Source organism: Elephas maximus, chromosome 13 (genome assembly GCF_024166365.1).
Source record: "Elephas maximus indicus isolate mEleMax1 chromosome 13, mEleMax1 primary haplotype, whole genome shotgun sequence".
NCBI classification, from domain to species: domain Eukaryota; kingdom Metazoa; phylum Chordata; class Mammalia; order Proboscidea; family Elephantidae; genus Elephas; species Elephas maximus.
In genome coordinates, this window is record NC_064831.1 from 74563958 (window position 1) to 74576089 (window position 12132).

At 46.5% G+C, this 12132-nt stretch overlaps 1 protein-coding gene across 2 annotated transcripts in view; it reads right to left on the reverse strand.

The window, feature by feature from the left end:
• Positions 1 to 3378, reverse strand: part of ZNF592 (zinc finger protein 592) — a 55415-nt gene extending 52037 nt beyond the window's left edge. For both annotated transcript variants that reach the window (XM_049905653.1, XM_049905652.1), the window contains exon 1: positions 3293 to 3378. The gene's annotated coding sequence lies outside the window, so the exon portion shown is untranslated. The remainder of the gene's footprint in view (positions 1 to 3292) is intronic.
• Between the last annotated feature and the right edge of the window lie 8754 nt (positions 3379 to 12132).

Sequence of the window (12132 nt, forward strand, 5' to 3'; positions counted from 1 at the left end):
AGTGGGGGTGTTCAAAATTTTTTAAACAACTTTACCAACTCACATCTGAGCTAAGTGCTAAATGTTTTACATGGATTAGTTAATTTGATCCTCACAACAACCCTGTGAGATACTTTTATCTACACTTTACAGATGAGGAAACTGAGGCACACAAGAGAGGTTAATAATTCAAGATCATTCAGTTAGCAAGTGGGAGAAGAGAGATGTAAAGCCCAGCAGCATGGCTCCAGAGCCACTGGGCTCTAGAATCAGGCCAATCTGAGTTTGAATCCTGACTACCTTACAAAAGTGGTTTTGGATAAGTAATCTGTCATCTCTGGGCTTGTAAAACGGGTACAATAACTCCTTTCTCTTAGGGTGTAGAGGGGATTATGCTAAATATGATAACGTGTGCAAACATCTCTAAAATTTGTCCTCCCACCCAGCCTAATACCAAAACCAAACCCACTGCCTTTGAGTTCATTCCAACTCATAGTAACCCTGTAGGACAGTGTAGAACAGCCCCATAGTGTTTCCAAGGCTGTAATTTTTACGGAAGCAGACTGCCACATCTTTCTTCCACGGAGTGGCTGGTAGGTTTGAACCACTACCCTTTCAGTTAGCAGCTAAGTGCCTAACACTGCGCCACCAGGTCTCCTCTCCTAGCCTAATGAAAACCAAGAACCAAACCCATTGCCATTGAGTCAATTCCAACTCATAGTGACTGTAGGACAGAGAAGAACTGCCCTATAGAGTTTCTAAGGAGCAGCTGGTGGATTCAAACTGCCTGCCTTTTGGTTAGCAACCTGAGCTCTTAACCGCTGTGCCACCAGGGCTCCCCTAGCCTAATAGGTAACCTACAAATGCTAATCCATTTTCCCTTCCATTCCTAAAACCTGGTGGCATAGTGGTTAAGAGCTATGCTGCATGTCAGCAGTTCAAATCCACCAGGGCTCCTTGGAAACTCTATGCGGCAGTTCTACTGTGTCCTATCAGGGTCACTATGAGTCAGAATAGACTCCAGAGCAATGGGTTTTTGTTTTTTTTTCCTAAAAGCTAACCGAAGTAGCACTCTCTGAGGGAAAGGATCTCTCCCAAACAGCCTGAGGCTTTCCAAAACAGATCAGGTAGAGTTAGGACACAACACAGAAAGCTTTGCCTTACCTGCTTGATTATCTCAAAGACTATTCTCCATCCTACGGCCTGGTACCATTTAAAATGTAAATGTCATCCTGTCACTCACCAGCTTAAAACCCATCAAGGGTTCCTAATTACACTGGGGATACAATCCCAATTAAGGAGGGAAGGCATTCTGCCCCCAAGGCCTCCAAGGCCCCCTGTGACCTGACCCAGCTCACCTCTCCACACTTATCTTCTCTTTCCTTCTCCCCCTCCAGCTGCACAGACCTCTTTCACTTCCTCCAACTTGCCAGGCTCCGTGCTGCTCCACACATGGTTAACTCTTCACCCTTCTTCAGGTCTCAGCCTAAACTTTGCTTCCTCAGGGAAACCTTCCCTGAGCCCCCAACCCAAATCCTGGCCTGTTACTCTCTCACCACACTCTTCATCTTGCTTTCCTTGCACTCATCACAGTTTGGAATTACTAATTTACCACTTCCATCAAGGCTTTCTTCAAAAAACACCTACTCAGGAGGCCTTCCTAGGCTACTGGTAACATAAATTCAACCCCCTATGGAGCTGTAGTTAAGAGATCAGGTACTAAACACAGTTTGAATCCACTCCTGGGAAACCCTATGGGGCAGCTCTACTCTATCCTATATGGTCACTGTGAGTTGGAATGACTTGATCGCAAGGGGTATCCCTGATACCTCAAATCCCTCTTCTCTGCCACTTTTTCTTTTTTCCTCCTTAGCACTTTTTAACAGACTATATTTTTATTATCTATTTTATTTATTGTCTTCTATCCCCCAGTAGACCGAAAGCTTCAAAAGGGCAGTCATTTTTCTTTGCTTTGTTCACTGCATCTAAAACAACACCTGGTGCATATTTGTTGACAAGTTGTTGTTGAATAAATGTGTTTATTTTTGAGCTGTGAGCCCAACAAGTTAAAACATATGTCTTCTGGTTTACCACCTTATTCGAAACACCTAGCCCAGAGCCTGGTACACAGTAAGTGCTCAGTAAAAATATTCTGAATGAATTAAAGTCATGTCCAGTGGAAAAACTGGAGAATGAGCAAAATATGTGCACTAGCACCATGCTTCCTTTCCTTCACTGTGTAATGTACCTGTAAGGATGAGGAAACAGCCCCCTGAAATTCCACCAAGTACCCACAAGGCTGGGCATCCGTCTGTCCACATCTTGTGTGCCAAGCCACTGTATACTCTGACAGCAGCACCCTGCAGACCCTATACGAGCTGAAAGCAAGTGGGCAAACCCTAGGCCAAATACCATCTTACCCCCAAGCTCCATTATCCCACTTGCCAGTCCTATTCTGAGCTAGACCTGGTGCCAGACTTGCTTGCCTAATGGGCCTGTGGATTTATTCCAATCCAGGACTTTCAATGCCACCTCTGGCCTACTACCCTGAGCAGTTTCAGTAATCCTGGGGTTTTCAGGAGCGGGCATACCTAAGGTTATATGGACCCTCCCCCCTCACACACGCTGATCCAAGGCCAGGAGGCCATCTGTCCAGCAGACGCTCTCCTGTCGTCCCTCGGGTCACATTGAACCTCTCCCCCCAGGTTGGCAGGAAGAGCCTCTGCAGAGAGAGAATGTCCACGCTGATCAACAGGCCTAGTTACCCCCTCAGTACCCCAACTCTGGAGCTGGACTACCCGTCTACTCGGGGAGAAACCTCTCCCAGGGTCAGAACTTGGGGGGAGGGGACGGGGAAGCGACCGAGGGGCGCGGAAGAGCGTCGATCTCCGAAGTGACTGCCCCATGACGGGGCCAGCTCTCCGGGCGGAGGGGACGGTCAGGCTGACAGGGCGTCCCAGCGGGGGAAAGTGGCACCGTTATCCGCGCCCGGGCGGGGGGCCGCGGGCTGTCGCCGAGGGCGGCCGCCTGTCCCGCGCGGGGAGGACAGCGGCGTGCCCGCCCGCCTGCCAGGCTGGGGAGCGGCGGGTCGCGGCGGCGGAAGGGGCAGGCGGCCCGTCAGCGGGGGCGGGGTGGGGTGGCGGCCCGGGCCCGCCAGGCGGCGGTCGGGGGAAGTGGCTGCCGCCTAGGGCGGCGGGCAGGGTCCGCCTGGCTGCAGGGCCGCGGCGCGGCGCGGGCTCGGTCCCGGCTCCGCTCGGCTCCGGCTCGGCGGGGGGCGGCCCCGGCGGCGGCCCGGCCCGCGAGGGGCGCTTACCTGGCGGCGGCGGCGGCTGCAGGCCCCGAGCTCGGCCGCGCGCGTCCCCAGCGCCGGCTGCGGGAGCCACAACATGGCGACGGCGGTGGCGGGCGGGGCTGCGGCTCCGGGGGCGGAGCGGGGGCGGGAGCCGGCCTGGCGGCGGGACCTGGCTGGGGCCGCGGGCGGGGGGGCAGGCGGAAGGCGACTCGGTCCTGGGCACCGGCCCAGGGCGCTGCGGCGGAGGGGCTGCCCCGGCCTGGGCCCGGCCTCTCGCCTCCCGCCCGAGGCGGGCGGCGCGGCGCGGGCCCGGCGGCCGCGGCGGCGGCGGCAGGCGGAGCCGGGGGCGGTGCCGCGCGGGGTGGGCCCCGGGCCCCCGACCCCCGCCGGCCCCCGACCCCCGCCGGCCCCCGACCCCCGCCGGCCCCCGCCCGCGCCCCCGCCCGGCCGGCGGAGCACCCTGGGCGGCCCGGCCCGGCGCCCGCTCCCTGAGACCTGGGCCTCTGGCCCTCTGACGCGCCTCCCGGACAGGGGTCTTCGGTGGGGGCCGCGGTCGCCCACTAGAGGGACACGAGCTGCCTGCCCGGCTGTCTTGCCTCAGCAGACGTTGAGCGCCTCTGGAGCCGGGACCGGGCCCTCCTCACTTATCTCTGGCACCGTAGTGGGGCCTAGTAAAAAGGCTGTTAAGTGAAAGGAGGCAGGGGTGGCGCACTTAGTAGGTGCTCCCTAAATGTTTGGCCATTGTTGGATCTAAAGACGTAGAGCTGGGTGTGAGGGGGCTCTGACATGTTGCCTCAGGCAACTGTGGGACACGCAGCGAACGGAGTTGGAGGACTGGCAACGGGTGCCTCCCTGGGGCGGACTAGGAGAGCTCTCAGGGTTACCGGGGAAGCTGTGACTGTGCAGGGTGAAAACTCGGAGAGGCGGTCAGGCGCCCAGGAGGGTGCCCAGCAGGATCTTCCAAGAAACAGGCGTACCTGGCAAGGGGGTCTGCAACCCTAAGGCGGCAACCGGGCCCTGGTGTCTGACAGTGAGCACTCACAGCTAATCATGGAGGAATTCCTTCTGAAGAACCGGGAAAAGAGATGCCAATTTGCAAGAGGGTGGAACTAACATTTAGCCAGGGCCTGCTGTGCACTAGGCACCTAGCTGAGCACTTGGGTAGAGGAGTGTGTCGTGTCGTTGGTGAAGCAATGAAGGCAATAAAGGGTGGAGATTCTTTCCAGAAGTTTGGCAGTGAAAGGAAGGAGAAAGTAAGCCTGTAGCCCAAAGGATAGTAAGAGTAAAGGAGGTTTGTGTGGGGGGGGGGTGTGTGTGTGTGGGTGTGTGTGTGGGTGTGTGGGTGTGTGTGCGCGCGCGCGCGCGCGGGCGCGCTCAGATAAGAGATAGGATAGTGAATGGAGCAAGATCCAAAAAAGGAAAAGGAGATTAAGGGCGGGAAGAGAGGAAAAAGCAGAGAAGAGGCACACCTCTTTCTAAAACATTTAAAGGATTCATAAAGATAGAAATGTTTTGAGGTAGGTAGGCATGCATATGAAAACGTTTTAAGGGTACACGAGTCCTGCATGTTTCCATGGATCAGCTGTGTGGATGACCCCCAAGGTCCTCTACAGGCCTGATGGAGTCATTATCTTTTAAAACTTAAGTACAAGGTTTTGGCTCAAAACCTCATCTCACTTAAAGTGAGAGACCCAGCATACCTGCCAATATAACCGAAGATTCTCGGGGGAATTTACATTTCTCCTAATTATCTCTGGCCCCAATTTCCTGTTTCCAAAAAATACTGTATTGTGCTCTTTCAGGAAATTTGTCACCACGCCCTGGGCGCCACTCCATTTATACTGCCCCAAAATACTTCACCATGAATGTACACGAGCAAAATGCCCAATGTTATAAGATTGTTAAATAAATTACAGTTCATTTGTAGCCATTAAACATCATGTCGAAGAAAAATATTTAATAACATGAGAAATGCTTCTAATTAAAAAACAGAAGATAACAATACCAATTTGTAATTTAAATACACCTACGTAACACACAGGGAACCCTGGTGGCATAGTGGTTAAGTGCTACAGCTGCTAACCAAAAGGTCGGCAGTTCGAGTCCACCAGGTGCTCCTTGGAAACTCTATGGGGCAGCTCTACTCTGTCCTATAGGGTCGCTATGAGTCGGAATTGACTCAACGGCAATGGGTTTGGTTTTTTGGTTTATGTAACATGCGTAAGTTAAAAAAAAATGGAGATTTTATTTTCTTCTGTGACTTCTGTATTTTCTTATGTTTAGAGTGCGTTTATATTTCTCTTGAAATCAAGGAAAATGATATTTTAAAGTATATTTTAAAAGTATTTTTAAGAAAGGTATTTTTTAAAAATATCTGTGGAACAACCACTTTGGAAATTGATTTGGCACTTCCTTAAAAAGCTAGAAATAGAACTACCATACGATCCATCAATCCCACTCCTTGGAATATATCCTACAGAAATAAGACCCTTTACACGAACAGATATATGCACACCCATGTTTATTGCAGTACTGTTTACAATAGCAAAAACATGGAAGCAACCAAGGTGCCCATCAACAGATGAATGGATAAACAAATTATGGTATATTCACACAATGGAATACTACGCATCAATAAAGAACAGTGAGGAATCTGTAAAACATTTCATAACATGGAGGAACCTGGAAGGCATTATGCTGAGTGAAATTAGTTGCAAAAAGACAAATATTGTATAAGACCACTATTATAAGAACTTGAGAAATAGTTTAAACTGAGACGAAAACATTCTTTTGTGGTTACGAGAGGGGGGAGGGAAGGAGGGTGGCAAAGGGGTATTCACTAATTAGTAGATAAGAACTACTTTAAGTAAAGGGAAAGACAGCACACAATACAGGGGAGGTAAGCACAATTGGACTAAACCAAAAGCAAAGAAGTTTCCTGAATAAACTGAATGCTTCGAAGGCCAGCATAGCAGGGGCAGGGGTCTGGGGACCGTGGTTTCAAGGGACAATCTAAGTCAATTGGCATAATAAAATCTATTAAGAAAACATTCTGCATCCCACTTTGAAGAGTGGCTTATCTGGGGTCTTAAATGCTAGCAAGCAGCCATCTAAGATGCATCAATTGGTCTCAACCCACCTGGATCAAAGGAGAATGAAGAACACCAAGGACACAAGGGGATTACGAGCCCAAGAGATAGAAAGGGCCACATGAACCAGAGACTACATCATCCTGAGACCAGAAGAACTAGACCATGCCCAGCTACAACCAACGACTGCCCTGACAGGGAATACAACAGAGAACCCCTTGGGGGAGCAGGAGAGCAGGGGGATGCAGACCTCAAATTCTCATAAGACCAGACTTAATGGACTGACTGAGACTAGAAGGACCCCCGTGGTCATGGCCCCCAGACCTTCTGTTGGCCCAGGACAGGAACCATTCCCAAAGCCAACTCTTCAGACATGGGTTGGACTGGACAATGGGTTTGAGAGGGATGCTGGTGAGGAGTGAGCTTCTTGGATCAGGTGGACACTTGAGACTATGTTGGCATTTCCTGCCTGAAGGGGAGATGAGAGGGTGGAGGGGGTTAGAAGCTGGTGAAATGGACACGAAAGGAGGGAGTGGAGGGAGAGGGTGGGCTCTCTCATTAGGGGGAGAGTAATTGGGAGTGTGTAGCAAGGTGTATATGGGTTTTTGTGTGAGAGACTGACTTGATTTGTAAACTTTCACTTAAAGCACAATTATAAAAAAAAAGATCTGTGCAATTCAAAAGAAAGGAAGAGAAAAGAACAAGAAAATTGGAAATGGCTCTTTGAAGGATGAGTGGGACTTTGGCAAGCAGAGATGGTTTAGGTAAGGAGGCTGTCCCAGGCAGAAGAAACACAGCAATCAGGGACACAGAATGAGAAACAAATGGCGTGTTCAGGGAACACCAAGAGGTCAATTTGGCTGGAGCACAGGATTCATGAAGAACAGGGGGATCAGACTGGAAAGGTAAGATAGCACTAAACCAAAATGATCCTGAATGACAAGCTGAACTCTGTACTTTGCAGACTGGGAAGAACCACTGGAGCTTGAACTGTGCAATTGATAAACTTTGAATTAATTTTCCTGTACCCTCTTATTCAATGAGGTTCTAGATCTCAGCCCATTTCTCCTAATGATATTTGGGCATTTGACTGACTCCGGACCAATGAAGTACGGAGAATGACTTTTTCGTTTCAGCCATTTGCAAGGTGAGAATTGGCCCTTGTTTCTCTGGTTATTTATTACTACAATTTCTGTTCACAAGGCAACAGAGTTTCAGAGAGAAAGCAAATTAGCAAAGAGTGAAAATGAAAGAAAGAAGAAATGTGTGCCTTAAATGAGTGCTTTTGCAAACTTTTTTGACTGTGACTGCCCATAAGAAATACATTTTACATTTCAACACAGAACGTACATACACACACACCTCTAAAACAAAACACTTAAGAAATATTACCATTATTTCACACAATGCATGCTGACATTTTCACCTTTACTATTTTTATTTCTTTTAAATACTGGTCAGAACCAGCCACATTGATTTTATGACCCACTATCCAGTCATAATCTGCCTTAAAGAAGCTAAACTATATTCCCTGCTATGTTTGCAGTTCTTGTTTTGGACAAACAGCCTGTGACCTCAAGCTTGCCGTGTTTACATGTCCCAGAAATCAACAGGATAGGCAAGACTCTCCCAGGATGTGGAGGGGGAGGGGATGGAAGGAACAGTGTTTGGGTTTCTATTTCATTCTCAGTAAATATTTCCTAGTGTCCATATTTCCCAGGAGTCATAAATTTTTTCTCCTTTGTCCGTTTTGAGATAAAGGTTGAACTTCAAAGAAGGCTGGGCTACAGCCTACAAACCAGAGGCAACTTTTCATTTAAAGGAACAGGACCAAGGACTAAATTAAAAAGGCAAACAATGTCTTGATTACAACAGTTATCTTAACTGTGACAATATGTAGAAGCCATCATATCCTACACTGTTGGATTGGAGTTTTATAGGGGCAATAAGTATCATTCCTTTCTTATAAGTTTGGAACCACCAAAAAAGATGAAAACATCAGCTGTATTACTAATAAGACTGAAGAATGTGGTTTGGATGGTGGCTGGTAGGCTTTTTTGTAGTCTTCCCCCGAACAGCGATCTTCTCCCACACGTCACCAAACGCCAATGCCCCACTTGCAGAGGCCCCACAACTTTAACCGTGCCTAATTACAGAAGACAGCAATTTTTGTTGAGGACGGGCAGACCCAAATTTACCAATGAGGTAAGTCACTCCTAGAAGAAGCAGGACAAATTCTCTCCTACTTGCCCTTCTCTGGAAACAAAAGGATTAGGGAATAAGGACCTACCCCCAGCCCCTAACAAATTTCATCTGGCCCAATAGTTGGTCAGTTAATTGGAAAAGTATATTAAAACATGAATTATTAAAAATGATAAATACACACCTTAACATTCCAACATAAAACCTACAAGGAATGCTCACTTGCAAATCTTGGAATGTGGTGCTGTCTTAGTTACTAGTGCTACTACAAAAGAAATACCACAATTGGGTGGCTTTAACAAACAGAAATTTATTTTCTCACTGTTTAAAACCCATTGCCATCGAGCTGATTCTGACTTATAGTAACCCTATAGAACAGAGTAGAACTGCTGCATGGGGTTTCCAAGGAGCAGCTGGTTGTTCGAACTGCCAACCTTTTGGTTAGCAGCCAGATTGTTAACTACTGCACCACCAGGGCTCCTCTCCCTATTTAGGAGACTAGAAGTCTGAATTCAGGATGCTGGCTTTAAGGGGCATTTTCTCTCTGTCTGTTCAGGAGGAAAGTCCTCATCTCTTTGAGCTTCTGCTCCTGGGCAACCTTCACGTGGCTTGGTATCAGTCTTCCCCCATCTCTACTTCTTGCTTGCCTATTTAATCTCTTTTATAAGTTGAAAGAGATTGACTCAAGAATAAAAAATAAAAAATAAAAAAAAATTTTTTTCTTTTAATACCTTACACTAATCCTGTCTCATTAAGATAATAAAGACAGCCCATTCCCAAATGGGATTATAACCTCAGGCATAGACATTAGGATTTACAACACATTTTGGAGGGACACAATTCAATCCATAGCAGAGGCCAAACCATTTCTTTGAGCAAGAGTGTTGATTAGAGTTCTTGAACTGTCTTACATAGATAATATCCATGATGCAATTTGTTTCATTAATGTTGACTAGAGGACTTAAAGTTTCTTGCAAAGCAATGTAGAGTCTCCTTAAAAAAATAAAAAATCCTTTGTAGTTGTCTCACCCACATCTGATTTGACAATAATTTTCAACTTGCATTTAGTTAGTATTTCCAAAGCATTCAACTGCCATTTCATGCAGTGGTGTCACTAGGCAAGTGTGTGTGGGGGGGGGTACAGACCACAAAGAGTGACACTGTCAGAGGGGATGACACAAAAATGATTGTCTATAAAATTTTCGTGCAGTGTTTCAGCAGAAATCTATTATTTTTTACAAAAAATAACCCTGTAGTTAGTTATAACAACAAAATTTTTTTCCCATAAGCCCAGCTTATATGTATCAGTATACTTTCAAGGCTAAAACTCTACACTAATTTACTTTTTGAACCTTCTAATGTGCTCTGGGGAAACCCTGGTGGCGCAGTGGTTAAGTGCTAAGGCTGCTTACCAAAGGGTCGGCAGTTTGAATCCACCAGGCACTCCTTGGAAACTCTATGGGGCAGTTCTACTCCATCCTATAGGATCGCTATGAGTTGGAATCGACTCGACGGCACTGGGTTGGTTTAATGTGCTCCGGACAGAGCTGTCGTTATTACTCAGTTACAGCGATGCTTCGAATTACGTGGTTTCATCTGCGCATGCTATCAGCATGCTCTGTTGTTTTCATTGCTGTCAGTGTTTTTATATTTGGTGATTTTGTCAAATTTTCTGGTGTTTTAGCTACCATATTGTGGTAATTAGCATGGGGGGGTGACATCATGAGTAACTGCACTGAGTGACACTAACCCTGCTGATGCCACTGATTTCATTCAAACAACTCTTTCTTTTCATACTTTATGTTTCATCAGTTTATGTAATATCAATTAATTACACCCTGGCATATAGCTGTCATAAACAGGTTTGGGACAGACTTTTGTTAGGCATCTAACTCATCTCCCAACTGGTAAGAAGAAGTGCAGAGTTATTGCAAGGAGTAACTCACTAGCCAAAAGCACTCAGCAGGCCACAGGCAGTCATCAATATGTTTATTTGGAGGGAGTAGAAAGTGTTGACTTTAAACAGTCAAGTAAAGGGAGAGCAGTTAATGAATGGTAGACTAGTAACACCAACTCTGTGTGCCTACCATAACATTCTCCTTCCATTAGTTGTTCATTTAATAAATGTTTATTGATATTCAGCACAGTGCCAAGTATTATGCTAGGTCCTGAAAAAACCACAGTGAAGACACAGCTCACTGGGGGGGAGAGTGGCGGGGGGACATATGTTAACAGTGTGAAGAGGTAAGTGTGCAAGGAGAAATGTTGGAGAGCAAATCCTTTTACCTTCTCTCTCTTCTTGTTGTTGTGTGCCATCAAATCGATTCCAACTCATAGCGACCCTATAGAACAGAGTAGAACTGCTGCATATGGTTTCCAAGGAGCACCTGGTGGATTCAAACTGCCAGCCTTTTGGTTAGCAGCTGTAGCTCTTAACCACTACACCACCAGGGTTTCCTCTCTCTATTCTATCCCCTCAAAATCACTGTCCCTCCAGACTCTGTTAGCTAAAAATGGCTTTAAATAGGAGCCTAGATGGCACAATCAGTTTACAATAGGCTGCTAACCTAAAGGTTAACAGTTCAAACCCACCCAGTAGCTCCACAGAAGAAAGGCCTAGTAAACTGATATTGTAACACAAAACAACCCTGCGGAGCAGTTCTGCTCGGTAATACATGGGGTCTCCACAAGCTCAGGCCAACTCCATGGCAGCTGATAACAACAACAACAACACAACTGATACGGTTACCAAAGATGTTCAAATAATAATACCACCTACTACATTAGCAAAATCTCTATACCTTGTATGCTTTCCAATGCTGATGAGATGATGAAATTGGGACATTTAGAGAAACTATGGCAGCGTGAATTGGTATAATCCTTTTAAAAGCAATTTGATAGTACTTCTGTAGAGCCTTAGTAGAGGTATGACTCTCTTTTGACTCATCAATATCACTCCTAGAAAGGTTTCCTAGAAAAACAACCCTCCCTGAAAGAGAAAGGCCACATAGACAACAATATTAGCTACATTTAGCCTTATTTGTAGCAGCAAAAATTTGGAAACACAATGAATGGTTAAGTAACTTATGGTGTGCAACATTGTGTAACTTAGCATTGAGTATGCAGACAATGGGGTAACTTGGAAGACTTGATTACATATTAAATTTTAAAATGATACAATTTGCATGATTATACTAAGAACCACTGAATTGTATACTTTAATAGTGTGAATTTTTATGCTATGCAAATCATATCTCAATTTAAAAATAAAGATACAATTTTGTATCTTTGCTTTTGTAGCAGCCATTATCAGCAGGAAACAGATGGCCCCTTTAAAATGAGTAACTGAAGAGAGTTAACAAGGAGGGAACTCTGTACAAAGATGTGGGCAGGATTGTGGGAAACCAACAAGGGATAGTGAAGCACCCCAGGGCGAGCAACTGTTGGGAAGTCATTATCAACGATAGCCCTGAAGGGGTAAAGAGATGGCATAGCTACTAGTACTTGGGGGGAGCAGTAGCTGTAGGAAAGGAAGGGCCAACAGGAGGTTAGAGAAACAGAAAATCATTG